Raw genomic sequence first — 22834 nt, 5'->3', positions numbered from 1 at the left:
GTATGTCACTGAAGAGTAAGTTGCTAAATACCTTGGAGCAATCATGAAGCTAAATGACAAGTTATTTGGAAATGAGACTTGGGAGGATGAATCTCCTTTGCTCACCAAAGAACTGGATGACTTGTCTAGGCAGAAATTACCTCAAAAGAGACAAGACCCTGGGAAGTTTTCCATACCTTGTACCATAGGCACCATGACCTTCAAGAAGGCTCTGTGTGACTTAGGGTCAAGTGTAAACCTCATGCCTCTCTCAGTAATGGAGAAGCTAAGGATCTTTGAGGTACAAGCTGCAAAAATCTCACTAGAGATAGCAGACAACTCAAGAAAACAAGCTTATGGACTTGTAGAGAATGTTTTGGTTAAGATTGAAGACCATTACATCCCTACTGATTTCATAGTCCTAGAGACTGGGAAATGCATGGATGAAACCATCATCCTTGGCAGACCTTTCCTAGCCACAGTAAAGGCTGTGATTGATGTTGATAGAGGTGAACTGATCATTCAAGTGAATGGAGAATCCTTTGTGTTTAAGGCTCAAGGATATCCCTCTGTCACCATAGAGATGAAGCATGAAGAGCTTCTCTCAAATCAGAGTCAAGAAGAGCCCCCACAGTCAAACTCTAAGTTTGGTGTTGAACCCCCACATTCAAACTCTACGTTTGGTGTTGGGAGGTTCCAACATTGCTCTGAGTATCTGTGAGGCTCCATGAGAGCCCTCTGTCAAGCTACTGACATTAAAGAAGCGCTTGTTGGGAGGCAACCCAATGATTATATTTTATATATTTCTCTTTGTTATTTTATGTCTTTTGTAGGTTGATGATCATAAGAAGTCACAAAATCCATTGAAAAAGCAAAAACAGAATGAAAAACAGGAAGAAAAACAGCACACCCTGGAGGAAGAACTCACTGGCGTTTAAACGCCAGTGAGGCTAGCAGTTGGGCGTTTAACGTCCAGTCTGGCACCATTCTGGGCGTTTAACGCCAGAAAGGGGCACCAGACTGGCGTTAAACGCCAGAAAAGGGCAAGAACCTGGCGTTAAACGCCAGGAATGGGCACCAGCCCGGCGTTTAACGCCAGAAATGCCTCAAAATGTGATTTTGAGCAACTAAGGGTGCAAGGATGACTTTTCCTTGACACCACAGGATCTGTGGACCCCACAGGACCCCCACCTACCCCACCACCACTCTCTCTCTTCTTCCCCCATTCACCAATCACCTCATTACCTCTTCCCCAAAACCCCTTTACCTATCAAATCCCATCTATCTCTTCACCACTCACATCCATCCTTCATAAAACCCCACCAACCTCACCCTTCAAATTCAAACCACTTTCCCTCCCAAACCCACCCATAATGGCCGAACCATATCACCCCCTCTACCCTATAAATACCCTTCTTCACTCCTTCATTTTCCCACAACCTTCAAAACACTTCTCCCCCTCTTTTGGCCGAATACACTAAGCCATTCCCTTCTCCCTTATTTCTTCTTCTTCTACTCTCTTCTTCCTTCTTTTGCTCGAGGACGAGCAAACCTTTAAGTTTGGTGTGGTAAAAGCGTTGCTTTTTCGTTTTTCCATAACCATTTATGGCATCCAAGGCCGGAGAAACCTCTAGAAAGAGGAAAGGGAAGGCAAAAGCTTCCACCTCCGAGTCATGGGAGATGGATAGATTCCTCTCAAGGGTGCATCAAGACCACTTCTATTAAGTTGTGGCCTTGAAAAAGGTGATCCCCGAGGTCCCCTTTTCACTCAAAAAGGGTGAATATCCGGAGATCCGCCATGAGATCCGAAGAAGAGGTTGGGAAGTGCTTACCAACCCCATTCAACAAGTCAGAATCTTGATGGTTCAAGAGTTCTATACCAATGCATGGATCACCAAGAACCATGATCAAAGTGTGAACCCGGATCCAAAGAATTATCTTACTATGGTTCGGGGGAAATACTTGGATTTTAGTCCGGAAAATGTAAGGTTAGCATTCAACTTGCCCATGATGCAAGGAGATGAACATCCTTACACTAGAAGGGTCAACTTTGATCAAAGGTTGGACCAAGTCCTCACAGTCATATGTGAAGAGGGCGCACAATGGAAGAGAGATTCAAGAGGCAAGCCGGTTCAATTGAGAAGGCATGACCTCAAACCCGTGGCTAGAGGATGGTTGGAGTTTATCCAACGCTCAATCATTCCCACTAGCAACCGGTCCGAAGTTACTCTAGACCGGGCCATCATGGTTCATAGCATCATGATTGGAGAAGAAGTGGAAGTTCATGAGGTTATAGCCCAAGAACTCTATAAAGTGGCGGACAAGTCTTCCACCTTGGCAAGGCTAGCCTTTCCTCATCTCATTTGTCACCTCTGTTATTCAGTTGGAGTTGACATAAAGGGAGACGCCCTTATTGATGAAGACAAGCCATTACCAAGAAAAGGATGGAGCACACAAGAGACCCCTCTCATCATGAGATCCCTGAGATGCCTCAAGGGATGCACTTTCCTCCACAAGACTATTGGGAGCAAGTAAACACCTCCCTAGGAGAATTGAGTTCCAACATGGGACAACTAAGGGTGGAGCACCAAGAGCACTCCATTCTCCTCCATGAAATTAGAGAAGACCAAAAGATCATGAGAGAAGAGCAACAAAGACAAGGAAGAGACATTGAGGAGCTCAAGCACTCCATAGGATCTAAAACAGGAAGAACAAGCCGCCATCACTAAGGTGGACCCGTTCTTTAATCTCCTTGTTCTTCATTTCCTTGTTTTTCGAAAATTATGCTTATGTTTATCCATGTTTGTGTCTTATGATCATTAGTGTCTTAGTGTTTATGCCTTAAAGTTATGAATGTCCTATGAATCCATCACCTTTCTTAAATAAAAACGTGCTTAATTGAAAAGGAAAAGAATTGCATGAATTTTAAATTTTATAACAGTTTAATTATTTTGATGTGGTGGCAACACTTTTGTCTTCTGAATGTATGCTTGAACAGTGCATATGTCTTTTGAATTTGTGATTCATGAATGTTGGCTCTTGAAAGAATGATGAAAAAAGAGACATGTTACTGAGGATCTGAAAAATCTTAAAAATGATTCTTGAAGCAAGAAAAAGCAGTGAATACAAAAAAAAAAAGAGAGAGAAGCAAGCGAAAAAAAAAAAAAGAGAAAAAGAGAAAGAAAAAGAAAGAAATAAAGTTGTGATCCAAGGCAATAAGAGTGTGCTTAAGAACCCTGGACACCTCTAATTGCGGACTTTAGCAAAGCTGAGTCACAATCTGAAAAGGTTCACCCAATTATGTGTCTGTGGCATGTATGTATCCGGTGGTAATACTGGAAGACAGAGTGCTTTGGGCCACGGCCAATACTCAATAAAGTAGCTGTGTTCAAGAATCATCATACTTAACTAGGAGAATCAATAACACTATCTGGATTCTGAGTTCCTAAAGAAGCCAATCATTCTGAGTTCCAAAGGATAAAGTGAGATGCCAAAACTATTCAGAGGCAAAAAGCTAAAAGCCCCGCTCATCTAATTAATACTGATCTTCATATATGTTTTTGGAGTTCATTGCATATTCTCTTCTTTTTATCTTATTTGATCTTCAGTTGCTTGGGGACAAGCAACAATTTAAGTTTGGTGTTGTGATGAGCGGATAATTTATACACTTTTTGGCATTGATTTTAGTATGTTTTTAGTATCTTTTAGTTAGTTTTTATTATATTTTTATTAGTTTTTAGTTAAAATTCACTTTTCTGGACTTTACTATGAGTTTGTGTGTTTTTCTGTGATTTCAGGTATTTTCTGGCTGAAATCGAGGGATCTGAGCAAAAATTTGATCCAGAGACTCAAAAGGACTGCAGATGCTGTTGGATTCTGACCTCCCTGCACTCGAAGTGGATTTTCTGGAGCTACAGAAGCCCAATTGGCGCGCTCTCAACGGCGTTGGAAAGTAGACATCCTGGGCTTTCCAGCAATATATGATAGTCCATACTTTGCCCAAGATTTGATGGCCCAAACCGGCGTTCAAAGTCACCTCAAGAAATTCCAGCGTTAAACGCCGGAACTGGCACCTAAATGGGAGTTAAACGCCCAAACTGGCACCAAAGCTGGCGTTTAACTCCAAGAGGAGTCTCTACATGAAAATGCTTCATTTGCTCAGCCCAAGCACACACCAAGTGGGCCCGGAAGTGGATTTTTATGTCATTTACTCATCTTTGTACACCTTAGGCTACTAGTTTTCTATAAGTAGGACCTTTTGCTATTGTATTTGATATCATCTTCTGATCTTTGGAACCTTTTCTTTAGATCTTTTGATCACTTTGGGAGGCTGGCCTCACGGCCATGCCTAGACCCTGTTCTTATGTATTTTCAACGGTGGAGTTTCTACACACCATAGATTAAGGTGTGGAGCTCTGCTGTACCTCGAGTATTAATGCAATTACTATTGTTCTTCTATTCAATTCCACTTGTTCTTTGTCCAAGATATCACTTGTTCTTCAACTTGATGAATGTGATGATCAGTGACACTCATCACCTTTCTCACCTATGAACAAGGTGACTGACAACCATTCTTGTTCTACAAGCATCTGAGGCTAGTGAATATCTCTTGGATTCTTTAATCAGAGTCTTCGTGGTATAGGCAAGAACTGATGGCGGCATTCAAGAGAATCCGGAAGGTCTAACCTTGTCTGTGGTATTCTGAGTAGGATTCAATGATTGAATGACTGTGACGTGCTTCAAACTCCTGAGGGCGGGGCGTTAGTGACAGACGCAAAAGAATCACTGGATTCTATTCCGGCCTGATTGAGAACCGACAGATGGATAGCCGATGCTGTGACAGAGCATCAGGGACGTATTTCCAATGAGAGGATGGGAGGTAGCCATTGACAACGGTGAAACCCTACACAAGCTTGCCATGGAAAGGAGTAAGAAGGATTGGATGAAGACAGTAGGAAAGCAGAGAGACGAAAGGGAAGGCATCTTCATTCGCTTATCTGAAGCTCTCACCAATGATATGCATAAGTATCTCTATCTTTATCTTTATGCTTTATTCATCATCTATACCCAATTGAGTTTGCCTGACTGAGATCTACAAGATGACCATAGCTTGCTTCATAGCAACAATCTCCGTGGGATCGACCCTTGCTCACGCAAGGTATTACTTGGACGACCCAGTGCACTTGCTGGTTAGTTGTGCGAAGTTGTGTTTATGCCATGGTATTGAGCACCAAGTCTTTGGAGCCATTACCGGGGATTATTCGAATATGGACAAAGTAGTGTTCACAATTTCGTGCACCAATGAGTTTGCCTTATAAAATAGTTACGAATTGATTTTGTAATGTGTTTGATATACATTTTTTGTCATAGCAGTGTAAGGCTGATTATCTAAATCCTGAAATACTATACAATTAGAAACCCTAAGATTATGAATGGTCAAATACAAATTTAAATCTTAATATACCAATTAATAGCAAGGTTGGAGATTTACTTGCAGTAACCCTTCCGAAAATTCTTTTTGTTTTTCTTATGTCTTGTATGAGCCGATCAAGTTTCACTTTCAAATCTCTACAAATTAAACAACATCTGGTTTGTCTTCGGCATTAAGTCCCTATTCTTAAGAAAATCTTCTAGTTCTGGTCACTTAGGATTGCAAGTGAATGTCAAGAAGAGATCTAAATAGCCAATCACTCTACAAATAGCCATTGTATCTTGGTAATTTTGTATCATGTATCTCGGACCTCCTGTGAATGATGATGGTAGTATGATATGTTTTTCCCTTGATGAAGGCATTGTTTCACCTCTCAAGACAGCTTTTGCTAAACCCCTATACATCTCACACCTAAACTTGTCCTAATCCAAGCGAATATACATCAACCTTGAAGACTCAATAATTGAATATGCATCCACCAAGAATTGTTGAAATAGTCTCCTTGTATAAAGAAATGGCAATCCATCAGCTAACCTCTCTTGTACCCTAAAGGCAAATAATTCCTTCATTGAAACATGTTCGCGAGACTTTTTAGAAGAACTTGCCCTTTTATTTAGTGGTATATCTTCCTTGTAGCCATCTTCTTTGTAAAGAAATAATAAAGGATATTGTAATCCCAGGTATGCGGGGTTAAGTTGGTTTATTCTCTGTAGCCTTTTTCCCTCGTGTCTCGACCATAATATCCCTATTTGTTTTCTCGAGATCAAAATCACCAACTATCAACACAGCTACTTCATTCATAGATGGGAGATTATACCTTCTACCATCTTTTCCAAGTTTGTCCAATAATCTTAACTTTACATTAGATTGGTTATTGATGAGCGGATAATTTATACGCTTTTTGGCATTGTTTTTAGTATGTTTTTAGTATGTTTTAGTTAGTTTTTATTATATTTTTATTAGTTTTTATTTAAAATTCACTTTTCTGGACTTTACTATGAGTTTGTGTGTTTTTCTGTGATTTCAGGTATTTTCTGGCTGAAATTGAGGGACCTGAGCAAAAATCTGATTCAGAGGCTAAAAAGGACTGCAGATGCTGTTGGATTCTGACCTCCCTGCACTCGAAGTGGATTTTCTGGAGCTACAGAAGTCCAATTGGTGCGCTCTCAATTGCGTTGGAAAGTAGACATTCTGAGCTATCCATCAATGTATAATAGTTCATACTTTTCCCGAGATTTGATGGCCCAAATAGGCGTTCCAAGTCAGCTCAAGAATTCTAGCGTAAAACGCCGGAACTGGCACAAGAATGGGAGTTAAATGCCCAAACTGGCACAAAAGCTGGCGTTTAACTCCAAGAAAAGTCTCTACACATGAAAGCTTCAATGCTCAGCCCAAGCACACACCAAGTGGGCCCGGAAGTAGATTTTTATGTCATTTACTCATCTTTGTAAATCCTAAGCTACTAGCTATCTACATATAGGACCTTTTACTATTGTATTCTCATCTTGGTAGCTATCTTTGAGTAGTCTTATGCTATCTTAGATCATGGGGCTGGCCTCACGGCCATGCCTAGACCTTGTTCTTATGTATTTTCAACGGTGGAGTTTCTACACACCATAGATTAAGGTGTGGAGCTCTGCTGTACCTCGAGTATTAATGCAATTACTATTGTTCTTCTATTCAATTCAGCTTATTCTTGTTCTAAGATATCACTTATTCCTCAACTTGATGAATGTGATGATCCGTGACACTCATCATCATTTTCACCTATGAACGTGTGCCTGACAACCACCTCCATTCTACCTTAGATTGAGTGAATATCTCTTAGATTCCTTAATCAGAATCTTCGTGGTATAAGCTGAAATTGATGGCGGCATTCAAGAGAATCCGGAAGGTCTAAACCTTGTCTGTGGTATTCTAAGTAGGATTTGAGGATTGAATGACTGTGACGAGCTTCAAACTCCTGAAGGCTGGGCGTTAGTGACAGACGCAAAAGAATCACTGGATTCTATTCCAACCTGATTGAGAACCGACAGATGATTAGCCGTGCTGTGACAGAGCGCATTGAACATTTTCACTGAGAGGACGGGACTGTAGCCACTGACAACGGTGATGCCCAACATACAGCTTGCCATGGAAAGGAGTAAGAAGGATTGGATGAAGACAGTAGGAAAGCAGAGAGACGGAAGGGACAAAGCATCTCCATACGCTTATCTGAAATTCTCACCAATGAATTACATAAGTATCTCTATCTTTACTTTATGTTTTATTCATATTTTAATCATTAATCCTCATTACCATTTGAATCTGCCTGACTGAGATTTACAAGATGACCATAGCTTGCTTCATACCAACAATCTCCGTGGGATCGACCCTTACTCGCGTAAGGTTTATTACTTGGACGACCCAGTACACTTGCTGGTTAGTTGTGCGAAGTTGTGATAAAGAGTTGAGATTGCAATTGAGCGTACCATGTTGATGGCGCCATTGATGATCACAATTTCGTGCACCAAGTTTTTGGCGCCTTTGCCAGGGATTGTTTGAGTTTGGATAAGTGACGGCTCATCTTGTTGCTTAGATTAGGTATTTTTCTTCAGAATTTTTAAGAATGAATTCTAGAGTTTCATGATGATCTGTTGAAGTCTGGCTGGCTGTGAAGCCATGTCTAATCTTATTGGACCGAGGTTTCAACTTATCAACACAAGAGCTTGTTGATTTCTATCAATTCTGCTGTTATGAGCAATGATTTGCTAAGGCTTGGCTGGCCATTGGCCATGTCTAGTGTTTTAGACCGGAGCTTTCTTTGAAAGCTTGGCTAGCTGTGAAGCCATGTCTAATTCCTGGACCGGAGTCTTAGACTAGCATTGCAATGATTCTTGGAATTCTCATTAAGAATTTTGAAACCTTTATTTTACTTCACCATATAATTTTCGAAAAATCTAAAAAAATTTATAAAATCATAAAAACCAAAAATATTTCTTGTTTGAGTCTAGTGTTTCATTTTAAGTTTGGTGTCAATTGCATGTTTCTGTTCTTCTTGCATTTTTCGAATTCATGCATGTGTCTTCATTGATCTTCAAGATGTTCTTGATGATTTCCTCAGATCTTTAAATTCTCTTGTCTTGAGTGTTTTGTTGTTTCTCATATGCATTCTCAATTTGTTAGTGTCAATAGTATACAAACTTCTAAGTTTGGTGTCTTGCATGCATTGTTTATTTGATTTTAGTTGCATTTTGGTTATTCCTCATCAAAAAAAAATTCAAAAAATTTTTATTTGTGTCTTTTGAAGTCAATAATACAGAGAATTGAAGATTCAGAACATTCAGCAGAGGAATTACACAGAAAAAGCTGGGCGTTCAAAACGCCCAGTGAAGAAGAAAAATTGGCGTTTAAACGCCAGCCAGAATACCTGGCTGGGCGTTTAACGCCCAAAAGAGTAGCATTTTGGGAGTTAAACGCCAGAATGGATACCATTCTGGGCGTTTAACGCCAGGATGGCACAAGAGGGAAGATTTTGTTTTTAATGCAAATTTTTTTTTAAGTTTTCATAATTTTTCAAAATCAAATCTTTTTCAAATCATATCTTTTCAATCATATATTTTCAAAATCAATTTCTTTCCACTTTCAAAAATACTTGCTAACAATTAATGATTTGATTCAACATTTTAGTAATGTTGCCTTTTCTGTTGAGAAAGGTATAATGTCTGAATCATATCTTTTAAATTTCTTGTTAGCCAAGTCATTGATTTTAAAAATCAAATCTTTTTTTAAATTGTTTTTCAATCATATCTTTTCAATCATATCTTCTTAATCACATCTTTTTCAAAATAGTTTTCAATCATATCTTTTTTATTTCTAATTTCAAAATCTTTTTCAAATTTCACTTAATTTCTTTCCTAATCTTAGTTTCCGAAAATCAATTACCATTTTTCAAAATTTCTTTTAATTAATTCACTTTAATTTTCGAAAATTTCTTCCCCTCTTCTCACATCCTTCTATTTATGGACTAACACTCCTCCTCAATGCACAATTCAAACTCTATCTCTCTTGATAAGGTCGAATTCTTCTACCTCTTCCTTCTATTTTTCTTTTTCTCTGACACCTCAAGGAATCTCTATACTGTGACATAGAGGATTCTATATTTTCTTGTTCTCTTCTCTTTCATATGAGCAGGAGCAAAGACAAAAGCATTCTTGTTGAGGCTGACCCTAAACCTGAAAGGACCTTGAAGCGAAAGCTAAGAGAAGCTAAAGCACAACTCTCTATAGAGGACCTAACAGAAATCTTCAAAGGAGAAGAACTCATGGCAGCCGAACACAACAACAATGCCAACAATGCAAGGAAGGTGCTGGGTGACTTTACTGCACCTACTCCCGACTTCTATGGGAGAAGCATCTCTATCCCTGCCATTGGAGCAAACAACTTTGAGCTTAAGCCTCAATTAGTTTCTCTAATGCAACAGAATTGCAAGTTCCATGGACTTCCATTGGAAGATCCTCATCAGTTTTTAGCTGAATTCTTGCAAATCTATGACACTGTCAAGACCAATGGGGTTAACCCTGAGGTCTACAGACTTATGCTATTCCCTTTTGCTGTAAGAGACAGAGCTAGGATATGGTTGGACTCACAACCTAAAGAAAGCCTGAACTCTTGGGAAAAGCTAGTCAATGCCTTCTTGGCAAAGTTCTTTCCACCTCAAAAATTGAGTAAGCTTAGAGTGGAAGTCCAAACCTTCAGACAGAAGAAAGGTGAATCCCTCTATGAAGCTTGGGAAAGATACAAACAATTGATCAGAAAGTGTCCTTCTGACATGCTTTCTGAATGGAGCATCATAGGTATCTTCTATAATGGTCTGTCTGAACTGTCCAAGATGTCATTGGACAGCTCTGCTGGAGGATCTCTTCATCTGAAGAAGACGCCTGCAGAAGCTCAAGAACTCATTGAAATGGTTGCAAATAACCAATTCATGTACACTTCTGAAAGGAATCCTGTGAACAATGGGACGAATCAGAAGAAATGAGTTCTTGAGATTGATACTCTAAATGCCATATTAGCTCAGAACAAAATATTGACTCAGCAAGTCAATATGATTTCTCAAAGTCTGTCTGGAATACAAGCTGCACCAGGCAGTACTAAGGACACTTCATCTAAAGAAGAAGCTTATGATCCTGAGAACCCATCAATGGAAGAGGTGAATTACATGGGAGAACCCTATGGAAACACCTATAATCCTTCATGGAGAAATCATCCAAATCTCTCATGGAAGGATCAACAGAGACCTCAACAAGGTTTCAACAACAATAATGGTGGAAGAAACAGGTTTAGCAATGGCAAGCCTTTTCCATCATCTTCTCAGCAACAGACAGAGAATTCTAAGCAGAGCCACTCTGACTTAGCAACCATGGTCTCTGATCTAATCAAAATCACTCAAAGTTTCATGACTGAAACAAGGTCCTCCATTAGAAACTTGGAGGCACAAGTGGGTCAGCTGAGTAAGAAAGTTACTGAACTCCCTCCTAGTACTCTTCCAAGCAATACAGAAGAGAATCCAAAAGGAGAGTGCAAGGCCATTAACGTGATCCACATGGCCAAACTTGGAGAGGAGAAAGAGGCAGTGATCGCCACTGAGGAAGACCTCAATGGACGTCCACTGGCCTCCAATGAGTTTCCTAATGAGGAACCATGGGAATCTGAGGCTCACACTGAGACCATAGAGATTCCATTGGATTTACTTCTGCCATTCATGAGCTCTGATGAGTATTCTTCCTCTGAAGAGGACGAAGATGTCACTGAAGAGCAAGTTGCTAAGTACCTTGGAGCAATCATGAAGCTAAATGACAAGTTATTTGGTAATGAGACTTGGGAGGATGAACCCCCTTTGCTCACCAAAGAACTGGATGACTTGACTAGGCAGAGATTACCTCAAAAGAGACAGGACCCTGGAAAGTTCTTAATACCTTGTACTATAGGCACCATGACCTTTGAAAAGGCTCTGTGTGACCTAGGGTCAAGCATAAACCTCATGCCTCTCTCTGTAATGGAGAAGCTAGGGATCTTTGAGGTGCAAGCTGCAAGAATCTCACTAGAGATGGCAGACAATTCAAGAAAATAGGCTTATGGACTTGTAGAGGATGTCTTGGTAAAGGTTGAAGACCATTACATCCCTGCTGATTTTATAGTCCTAGAGACTGGAAAGTGCATGGATGAATCCATCATCCTTGGCAGACCCTTCCTAGCCACAGCAAAGGCTGTGATTGATGTTGACAGAGGAGAATTGATCATTCAAGTGAATGAAGAATCCTTTGTGTTTAAGGCTCAAGGATATCCCTCTGTAACCATGGAGAGGAAGCATGAAGAGATTCTCTCAAAACAGAGTCAAACAGAGCCCCCACAGTCAAACTCTAAGTTTGGTGTTGGGAGGCCACAACCAAATTCTAAGTTTGGTGTTGAACCCCCACATTCAAACTCTAAGTTTGGTGTTGGGAGGTTCCAACATTGCTCTGAACATCTGTGAGGCTCCATGAGAGCCCACTGTCAAGCTACTGACATTAAAGAAGCGCTTGTTGGGAGGCAACCCAATGTTATATTTATCTATTTTCCTTTGTTATTTTATGTTTTTTATAGGTTGATGATCATGGGAAGTCACAAAATCAAGTGAAAAAGCAAAAACAGAACGAAAAACAGAAAGAAAAATAGCACACCCTAGAGGAAAATCTTGCTGGCGTTTAAACGCCAGTAAGGGCAGCAAATGGGCGTTTAACGCCCAGTCTGGCACCATTTTGGGTGTTTAACGCCAGAAAGGGGCACCAGACTGGCGTTTAACGCCAGAAAGGGGCAAGAAGCTGGCGTTAAACGCCAGAAATGGGCACCAGCCCGGCGTTTAATGCCAGGATTGGCAGAAGGAGCATTTTTGCTCGCCACTTGGTGCAGGGATGAGTTATCCTTGACACCTCAGGATCTGTGGACCCCACAAGATCCCCACCTACCCCACCACTCTCTCTCTTCTTCACCCATTCACCAATCACCGCAACACCTCTTCCCCAAAAATCCCTCACCTATCAAATCCCACCATTCTCTTCACCACTCACATCCATCCTTCATAAAACCCCACCTACCTCACCATACAAATTCAAACCACTTTCCCTCCCAAACACACCCATAATAGCCGAAACCTACCCCTCTCTCCACCCTTATATAAACCCTTCTTCACTCCTTCATTTTCACACAACCTACACACTACTTCTCCTACTTGGCCGAAATACAAAGCCACCTCTATCTCCTCTATTTCTTCTTCTTCTACTCTCTTCTTTCTTCTTTTGCTCGAGGACGAGCAAACCTTCTAAGTTTGGTGTGGTAAAAGCATTGCATTTTGTTTTTCCATAACCATTTATGGCATCTAAGGCCGGAGAAACCTCTAGAAAGAGGAAAGGGAAGGCAAAAGCTTCCACCTCCGAGTCATGGGAGATGGAGAGATTCATCTCAAGGGTGCATCAAGACTACTTCTATGAAGTTGTGGCCATGAAGAAGGTGATCCCCGAGGTCCCTTTCAAACTCAAAAAGAGTGAATATCCGGAGATCCGACATGAGATCCGAAGAAGAGGTTGGGAAGTTATTACCAACCCCATTCAACAAGTCAGAATCTTAATGGTTCAAGAGTTCTATGCTAATGCATGGATCACCAAGAACCATGATCAAAGTGTGAACCCGGACCCTAAGAATTGGCTTACAATGGTTCGGGGGAAATGCTTAGATTTTAGTCCAAAAAATGTAAGATTGGCATTCAACTTGCCCATAATGCAAGGAGATGAACACCCTTACACTAGAAGGGTCAACTTTGATCAAAGGTTGGACCAAGTCCTCATAGACATTTGTGAAGAGGGCGCTCAATGGAAGAGAGATTCAAGAGGGATGCCGGTTCAATTGAGAAGGCATGACCTCAAGCCCGTGGCTAGGGGATGGTTGGAGTTTATCCAACGCTCAATCATTCCCACTAGCAACCGGTCCGAAGTTACTATAGACCGGGCTATCATGATTCATAGTATCATGATTGGAGAGGAAGTAGAAGTTCATGAGGTTATATCCCAAGAACTTTATAAGGTGGCGGACAAGTCCTCTACCTTAGCAAGGTTAGCCTTCCCTCATCTTATTTGCCACCTCTGTAATTCAGTTGGAATTAACATAGAGGGAGACATCCTCATTGATGAGGACAAGCCCATCACTAAGAAAAGGATGGAGCAAACAAGAGATCCCACTCATCATGAAATCCCTGAGATGCCTCAAGGGATGCACTTTCCTCCACAAAACTATTGGGAGCAAATCAACACCTCCCTAGGAGAATTGAGTTCCAACAGGGGACAACTAAGGGTGGAGCACCAAGAACATTCCATCCTCCTCCATGAAATTAGAGAAGATCAAAGAATCATGAGAGAGGAGCAACAAAGGCAAGGAAGAGACATTGAGGAGCTCAAGCACTCCATAAGATCTTCAAGAGGAAGAACAAGCCGCCATCACTAAGGTGGACCCGTTCTTTAATCTCTTTGTTCTTTATTTTTTTGTTTTTCGAATTTTCATGCTTATGTTTATCTATGTTTATGTCTTATGATCATTAGTGTCTTAGTGTATATGCCTTAAAGTTATGAATGTCCTATGAATCCATCACCTTTCTTAAATGAAAAATGTTCTTAATTGAAAAAGAGAAGAATTGCATGAATTTCAAATTTTATAACAGATTAATTATTCTGATGTGGTGGTAATACTTTGACTTCTAAATGTATGCTTGAACAGTGCATATGTCTTTTGAATTTGTTGTTCATGAATGTTGGCTCTTGAAAGAATGATGGAAAAGGAGAAATATTACTGAGGATCTGAAAAATCATAAAAATGATTCTTGAAGCAAGAAAAAGCAGTGAATTCAGAAAAAAAAAGAGAGAGTATATGCGGAAAAAAAAAAGAAGAGAGAAAGCAAGCAGAAAAAGCCAATAGCCCTTTAAACCAAAAGGCAAGGGTAAAAATAAAGTTGTGATCCAAGGCAAAAAGAGTGTGCTTAAGAACCCTGGCACCTCTAATTGGGGACTCTAGCAAAGCTGAGTCACAATCTGAAAAGGTTCACCCAGTTATGTGTCTGTGGCATGTATGTATCCGGTGGTAATATTGGAAAACAGAGTGCTTTGGGCCACGGCCAAGACTCATAAAGTAGCTGTGTTCAAGAATCATCATACTTAACTAGGAGAATCAATAACACTATCCGGATTCTGAGTTCCTATAGAAGCCAATCATTCTGAACTTCAAAGGATAAAGTGAGATGCCAAAACTGTTCAGAGGCAAAAAGCTGAAAGCCACGCTCATCTAATTAATACTGATCTTCATAGATGTTTTTGGAGTTCATTGTATATTCTCTTCTTTTTATCCTATTTGATTTTCAGTTGCTTGGGGACAAGCAACAATTTAAGTTTGGTGTTGTGATGAGCGGATAATTTATACGCTTTTTGGCATTATTTTTAGTATATTTTTAGTATGTTTTAGTTAGTTTTTATTATATTTTTATTCGTTTTTATTTAAAATTCATTTTTCTGGACTTTACTATGAGTTTTTGTATTTTTCTATGATTTCAGGTATTTTCTGGCTGAAATTGAGGGACCTGAGCAAAAATCTGATTCAGAGGCTAAAAAGAGCTGCAGATGCTATTGGATTCTGACCTCCCTGCACTCGAAGTGAATTTTCTGGAGCTACAGAAGCCCAATTGGCGCTCTCTCAAATGCGTTGGAAAGTAGACATCCTGGACTTTCCAGCAACGTATAATAGTCCATACTTTGCCCGAGATTTGATGGCCCAAACAGGCGTTCCAAGTCAGCTCAAGAATTCTGGCGTAAAACGCCGGAACTGGCACAAGAATGGGAGTTAAACGCCCAAACTGGCACAAAAGCTGGCGTTTAACTCCAAGAAAAGTCTCTACACATGAAAGCTTCAATTCTCAGCCCAAGCACACACCAAGTGGGCCCGGAAGTGGATTTTTATGTCATTTACTCATCTTTGTAAACCCTAAGCTACTAGCTATCTACATATAGGACCTTTTACTATTGTATTCTCATCTTGGTAGCTATCTTTGAGTAGTCTTATGCTATCTTAGATCATGGGGCTGGCCTCACGGCCATGCCTAGACCTTGTTCTTATGTATTTTCAACGGTGGAGTTTCTACACACCATAGATTAAGGTGTGGAGCTCTGCTGTACCTCGAGTATTAATGCAATTACTATTGTTCTTCTATTCAATTCAGCTTATTCTTGTTCTAAGATATCACTTGTTCCTCAACTTGATGAATGTGATGATCCGTGACACTCATCATCATTCTCACCTATGAACGTGTGCCTGACAACCACCTCCGTTCTACCTTAGATTGAGTGAATATCTCTTAGATTCCTTAATCAGAATCTTCGTGGTATAAGCTGGAATTGATGGCGGTATTCAAGAGAATCCGGAAGGTCTAAACCTTGTCTGTGGTATTCTAAGTAGGATTCGAGGATTGAATGACTGTGACGAGCTTCAAACTCCTGAAGGCTGGGCGTTAGTGACAGACGCAAAAGAATCACTGGATTCTATTCCAACCTGATTGAGAACCGACAGATGATTAGCCGTGCTGTGACAGAGCACGTTGAACATTTTCACTGAGAGGACGGGACTGTAGCCACTGACAACGGTGATGCTCAACATACAGCTTGCCATGGAAAGGGGTAAGAAGGATTGGATGAAGACAGTAGGAAAGCAGAGAGACGGAAGGGACAAAGCATCTCCATACGCTTATCTGAAATTCTCACCAATGAATTACATAAGTATCTCTATCTTTACTTTATTTTTTATTCATATTTTAATCATTAATCCTCATTACCATTTGAATCTGCCTGACTGAGATTTACAAGATGACCATAGCTTGCTTCATACCAACAATCTCCGTGGGATCGACCCTTACTCGCGTAAGGTTTATTACTTGGACGACCTAGTACACTTGCTGGTTAGTTGTGCGAAGTTGTGATAAAGAGTTGAGATTGCAATTGAGCGTACCATGTTGATGGCGCCATTGATGATCACAATTTCGTGCACCAGTTATCAACTACTATTTTTTTTCCCAGCCACGCGGAATGCCTTGACTAAGAAATTTTGTTCATCTAGCATCAACCTCAAGTCCCCAACTATGTCTTCGTGAATCTTATTAGTTTCTTTTTCACTACATGACTTTATAAAGGAATACACCTTTAATTGTCAAGTAATCTGGTTAAACAATCTAAATCACGTGTTAATAAAAAAGTGTTTGTATTGTACATATATGACATATACCTTACTGCTGAAATGCGGTTTTGAATCTCATTATGTGTATCAAAAACATAAAGTTGTGTAAATTTCACCGTGTCCCCTTCTTGTGGTAAGATACTTCCTATCAAGTGGTAATTTTCGCCATATAACACAAATGTACATGGTCTTCTCCCAATAGCTCGAGCACGGTCAATCTTGGCACCCATAGAAGTGAATTGGAATATATTATTGTATGTCCTAATACTTTCACGAAAGTGCTTGCTTCTACTGTCATCACCAAACAACAAATCATATAGGACTTTAGGTGCATTTTATATTTGAGGGATTTGAACTTGGCCGCCTCTACAGCAAAGTGTGTATTTCGGGTGATTTGTGTTGTAGTGCTTGTCTATCCTCTCGTCATATAAAAAAGTGCATGGCAATATTCACACTCGTGCCTTGCATATCCCATGTGCCAATATTTTGCAAAATAGAATGAATAAAAGTTTTTGCATATATTACCAAACCCTAAGAATGATCTATTCCATTAAGAGTTTGGTTTTGTCGCCAAAACACTTTCGTTATACCTTCGTCTACTATTTGTGCCCGATTAGTAGATCTTCAATTGTTGCAGCATCCACTGCTGCCTGTAAATTTTTTATGTCAACTAAAATTTAGATAAAAACTCATTAACTAATTAAATTTTCTACCTTCCTTATTGTGTCCCTTTTCTGAGCAACTTGGTTGGTGGGCAAGGGATTTGCGTTTGATACTCTAGGCTTCTTCCTTTGTTGAGAAGGAAAAGGTGTAAAAAGTAACAATAATGTTGGTGCAATCAAAATTGATGTTGTTATGCGACTATTGGGAGTGTTTAGGGGTCTATAGCAAATCCATTAAAGCTCCCAAAGCGAAAATAGTGTTCAACTTTACCATGCCCTTACAAGTTTTGGCAACTACAGAACTAAATGGAGAAGGAGAACTCATTTTTGTAAACCACATAACTAAATGCTCAACTCACTTGTTTTTAAACCTTAGGGTTTAGAACCATTCTCCTCCTCATCCGAGAATAATTTCGTGTAATACATTCTAGTCGTAACTAATTACTACGCTTTGTTTGGAACTACAACTAGGAAACAATAAAATGCTTTTAATTATTTTATATAAAAAAATAGTATAATTTATACCTACATCTATCATACAGAGTTTGTATAGAGATCCATAAAAGATATCCACGAATAAATTGTTATTGTTTGTATGTCTTTAGCATCTTATATCAAAATTAAATAAACAATATATTGTCCCAGTAGGTTTTGTTGCATTTTTTTTGTTATTTTTATCGTAGTTGTTTTATTTGTTAAGTTTTTAATTTGAGGATGTTTGATGTTATACGTCCAAAAAGATTAGCCACCACTGTAGTAGAAGATGAAGCTCTAAGCAATCCACTCCCCTTCACGATCCTACTCAAGGTGCCACAGACAAGGCAGGTCTTCCGGATCAGGAAACGCTGCTTCTCAAACTCTAGCCTTAACGCCACAGAGACCTCACGTACCCATAGTCAATGAAATTTCATGTCACGTATCCAAAGTTGCTCAGATGCTCTATTGGAATCCGCAATGCAATCTTTAGCTTTAGTTCAACGCTATCCGGGTCAGGACTCGCACGAAACCCAAGTAGAACAAGGGTGATTGTCACGTGTCACCCTCAATTCATAAGATAAAGAACAAGGTTGCATAAGAGAATAGAATCAGACATATTGAGATAGAACAGTAATATTATTATTCCATAAAACTCAGGAGAGCTCCTAACCTTAACCTTAGGAGGTTAGTGACTCATACTATACACAAAACACTATGAAAGGTTCGAATGAGCAAAGATCTCTAACAAGGGTGATCTTTGTTGTATATATACTAATCTAATAACTAAGGATTACAGAAATATGATAGAATGGTCTTGTAGTGCAAAAATCCACTTCTGGGTCCTACTTTGTGAGTGTTTGGGCTGAGTTAAGAGTGTCTCCCACGAGCTTGCTCCCTTTTGGGCGTCCAGCGCCAGCTTTGGACTCCTGAATGGGCGTTGGATGCCAGCTACTCCACTTTGGGCGTTGGACGCCAGTAATAGGGCTGGTGGCTGGCATTGAACGCCAGTTTTAGGCCTTCATTTTCGAAGTAAAGTATAGAATATTATATATTTCTGAAAAGCCCTGAATGTTAGCTTTCTATAGGCGTTGAGAGCCCACCATTTAGACTTCTGTAGCTCCAGAAAAGCTCCTTCGAGTGCATGAAGGTCGGATCCTGACAGCATCTGCAGTGCTTTCTCTGTCTGTGAATCAGACTTTTGCTCAAGCTCCTCAATTTCAGCAAAAAATACCTGAAATCACCATAAAACACACAAACTCAAAGTAGAATCTAAAAATGTGAATTTTGCACTAAAGAATATCAAAATAAAATAATATCCAATATATCAAAAAATAATAATCTTGAAATGATACTTTAAACCATAGTTGTCAGAACCGAACCGGTGATCGAACCGGTCAGGCTACTGGGTTACTGGGTCACTGGTTGAACCGGTTAACCCGGTCCCACATAAGTAAAATGTATAAAATAGCTAAAAACTTAAAAATTAACAGTTAAAAAATATATCTCCAATAATATTTTAATAAACATTAAATCTCAAATCTTAAAAATAAGTAGTAATACGAGAATAAACATAAAATTTAGTATTATTAGTCTATTACATGAGCAACTCAATTTAACATAATGAAAATAATAATTCATGGATTATATCCAAGGAGTAACTTCAAAGTCTGGATATCTTTCTTCATCTCACAAATCTGGAGCTACATCTTGATTGGTTTCATTCTGATTTGTATTTTCCACAGAAGTATTATTAGCTTCACCATCATCTTGATCGTCTTCCAGATTCAATTCATCTAGCATTTCAATAATGTTTCACAAATCATAATCAATAATAAGGCAAAATATTTGGTTAAAGCATTACAAAATCATCCCTAACAACAACATACCCAAATCATCTAAAGCTGATTGAAGAGACATATTTGCAAGATCATTCCGTAAAGCATCAACTTCTTCAGGAGTTAAAAATGGTGGTGAATCTTCCATTATCCATTCCGAATGATCCTCAAATGCATCAAGACAAATTGGATCATAACTTTGCTTTCTCATTCGGTTCCTATGTTATCAATTAACTTGATTAATCTTATTATGACTAAAAATTTTAAATAATGCCTTCAAGAAAGAATAATAAAAAGTACCTTTGTTGTAGCCTTAAGTTGTAATGAACATAAACAAGATCATTAAGCTTTTGATGCTCTAACCGATTCCTTTTCTTTGAGTGAATGTGTTCGAAAATGCTCCAGTTACGCTCACAACCTGAAGAACTGCAAGTTTGACTCAAAACACGAATTGCTAACTTTTGCAGGTTTGGTGTTCCACATCCATAAGATTTCCACCATTGATCTTAACATAAAAAGAAAACAATCACAATCATAAAAATCAAATCTTAAACATATCCCACCATTGTTGTCGCATCTCATTACGTTCAATCTCATCAAATTCCCTTTCAACGTCATCACAAGCACCATAACTTTCTGCATATTCTTCTTGAGTTTTCCTTTTCTTGGTTCGAAGATCTTCAATGTTTTGGGAGAATTGGTGTCTCACCACAGCTGGCACCTTTCGACATGCCTCAATATCTCCACCTTTTCCAGCCAAATGATGCTTAACCCGGTTAATTCCTTCACCCCTAATAAGCTTCTCGCAATAAATACATACCAGAGCAGTTTTTCCTTTATCCAAAACTTGTTTACAATGGCCCCATGCAGGATCAGTTTTTCCTCTGTTACTATTTTTTGGGTTCCAATTGTTGGATCAGGAGTTGATCCTTGTTCCTGAGAAGTTGGTGTTGGTGTTTTTGATGGTGTATTTGATGAAGCCATCCTAAATTCCTAATCAACCAGGGTCTAGGACTAAATGACTAATCTCCAAGAATAATACACAACAACAATCCACTAACTACTAAGAATAATATCCAACAGCAACTAACAATGGATAATCAACAAACTGAAGTACTGAATAGAAATAAAAAAATCAAGAAACATGAGAGATCAAACAGAAAAACATGTGGAAGTGTTCATGTTCTCATCTGCCCACATACCAAAATCAAACAGAAATCAAACTATCAAATATATGTGAACCACCAATTAAAAAATTAACTTCAAACATATGTAAACTATCAAACATGTTTTCATCTGCCCGCATACCATAATCATTAATCAATTAACTTCAAAAAATTAAAAAATTAAAAATACTTACCTGCACAGCTGCACGGCTGGACCCTGGACCTGGAGGCATGGAGCAACGAGCGTCGAGCAGAGAAGAGGGAGACCTGGAGCGAGGAGGCGACTTCAATGTTCAATCTTCGATGGACGGGGTGAGTGGCGCACTGCTCTGGATGCGGTGGTGAGGTGAGTGCCGCGTGGTTGAAGGCTTGAAGCTAAACAGGGCGACGAGGTGGCTGAAAGCCTGAAGCTGAAGCAGAGTAGGCGAGTAGAAGGGGATGGAGTCATGGTGCCATGGTGATGGTGATGGTGGTCTCTCAACTCAAACCGTTTGGGAATGGGAAGGGAAAGTGGGAAACAGGGGAAGGGGATGGAGGCTAGGGTTACATCGTTGAAACGCAGCAACAGAGCATCTTTTGTCTCTTTTTTTTTTCTTTTTTTTTTTAAGAAACGACGTCGTTTTCCATCGCAGAAAAAAAAATTTTCAAACCGGTCCGGGTTAAACGAAATTTTTCGGTTCACCGGTTCTGATCAAACCCGTCCGGTTCAATACGGGTCTCGCCGGTTCAACTCCTTGTTTGATTCGATGCCTCACCCGGACCAGTTATGGTACCGGTTCGCCGATTTTTCGGTCCGACCGGCCGGGTCGGTCCGGTTCTGACAACACTGCTTTAAACAAACTAATTACAGAATTTTCAACAATAAAAAATTTAAAAATATTATTATATTTCCAAAATTTAATTTAAAAATTATTTTTAATTGAATAATATATTTATCCTTTAATTAGAATCTATCTATTTAATTATAATACTTTTAAAATTAAAAAATAAATTATTAATTAATAATATACTAATTTAAAAACAAATAGTTTTCACAATTATAATATAATTTGTATAATTTACGTTTACTATAATTAGTAATAAATTAGAATATTATATTTCTCCTAATAATATCATCATATATATTGCAAGCATTAATTAATTTAAAATATTAATACTTTAATAACATATAAATATTATTTTTTTATAATTATATAATAATATTCACATTCTTTTCGTAAGTATAGTTCTTTTAATATTAGAATAGAAATTATTAATTAATGGTATAATAAACATCAAAATAAAATTATATCCAATAGATCAATACATTAAAAAATAAAATCTCAAACTAATTACCTAAAACAAACTAATTCCCTTAAAAATAAATTATTATTAATAGACTAATTCCTTTAATTAGAATATATGTATTTAACTAATATTGTCTCAAGGCAGAAAGCTTAGTCTCAAGTCTGAGGGTGAAAATTCACCCTCATACTTGAGACTAAGCTTTCTGCCTTGCGACTAGCCTCTCTCACTCAAGATAAGGTTAGGTGATCTCTTTCTGTCTCCTTCTCAATTAGGTCCCACCAGGCTGTAAAAAGAAAGAGAGATAGAGGCGGCTATATAGCGGGAGTCGTTTCGGTTGTATGCCACGAGGTCCCTATGGACAAGGGGACAAGTGAATCATCGCTTTTGGGCGCCTGCAGACGGATATCGGTCGGGACCCGAGGATACCAGCCGATGATGAGCATGATGATGACCTATTATTCGTCGGCGGTCCGGCGCACCCCTACTAAGGTGGCTATTTCTACCTTCCTATAATCCCTTTTACTTGAATCCATTCTTAGTGTTACCTGACGCCTTTTCTTATCCGTTTGGATCTTGGTCTATGATGGCCTTTTTATTGATTTTGACGATTGGATCTCTCTATGAATGGAAAAGGGGTGCTTCGGATCGGGAGTAATGAAAGGGGTGATCTCGTAGTTCTTGGTCTGTGAAGATATGTTGTTAGGTGCTCCATTTTTT

At 39.1% G+C, this 22834-nt stretch overlaps 1 non-coding gene across 1 annotated transcript; it reads right to left on the bottom strand.

The window, feature by feature from the left end:
- Positions 1 to 10118: 10118 nt before the first annotated feature.
- Positions 10119 to 10226, bottom strand: LOC130942586 (small nucleolar RNA R71). The gene has a single exon (XR_009071152.1). It is a non-coding gene; the product is annotated as a small nucleolar RNA R71 (small nucleolar RNA).
- Between the last annotated feature and the right edge of the window lie 12608 nt (positions 10227 to 22834).

The sequence above is a fragment of the Arachis stenosperma genome, chromosome 7 (genome assembly GCF_014773155.1).
Source record: "Arachis stenosperma cultivar V10309 chromosome 7, arast.V10309.gnm1.PFL2, whole genome shotgun sequence".
Taxonomy (NCBI): Eukaryota; Viridiplantae; Streptophyta; class Magnoliopsida; order Fabales; family Fabaceae; genus Arachis; species Arachis stenosperma.
Note: the sequence above shows the minus strand (reverse complement) of the source record. Positions and strands in the feature narration are given on the sequence as shown.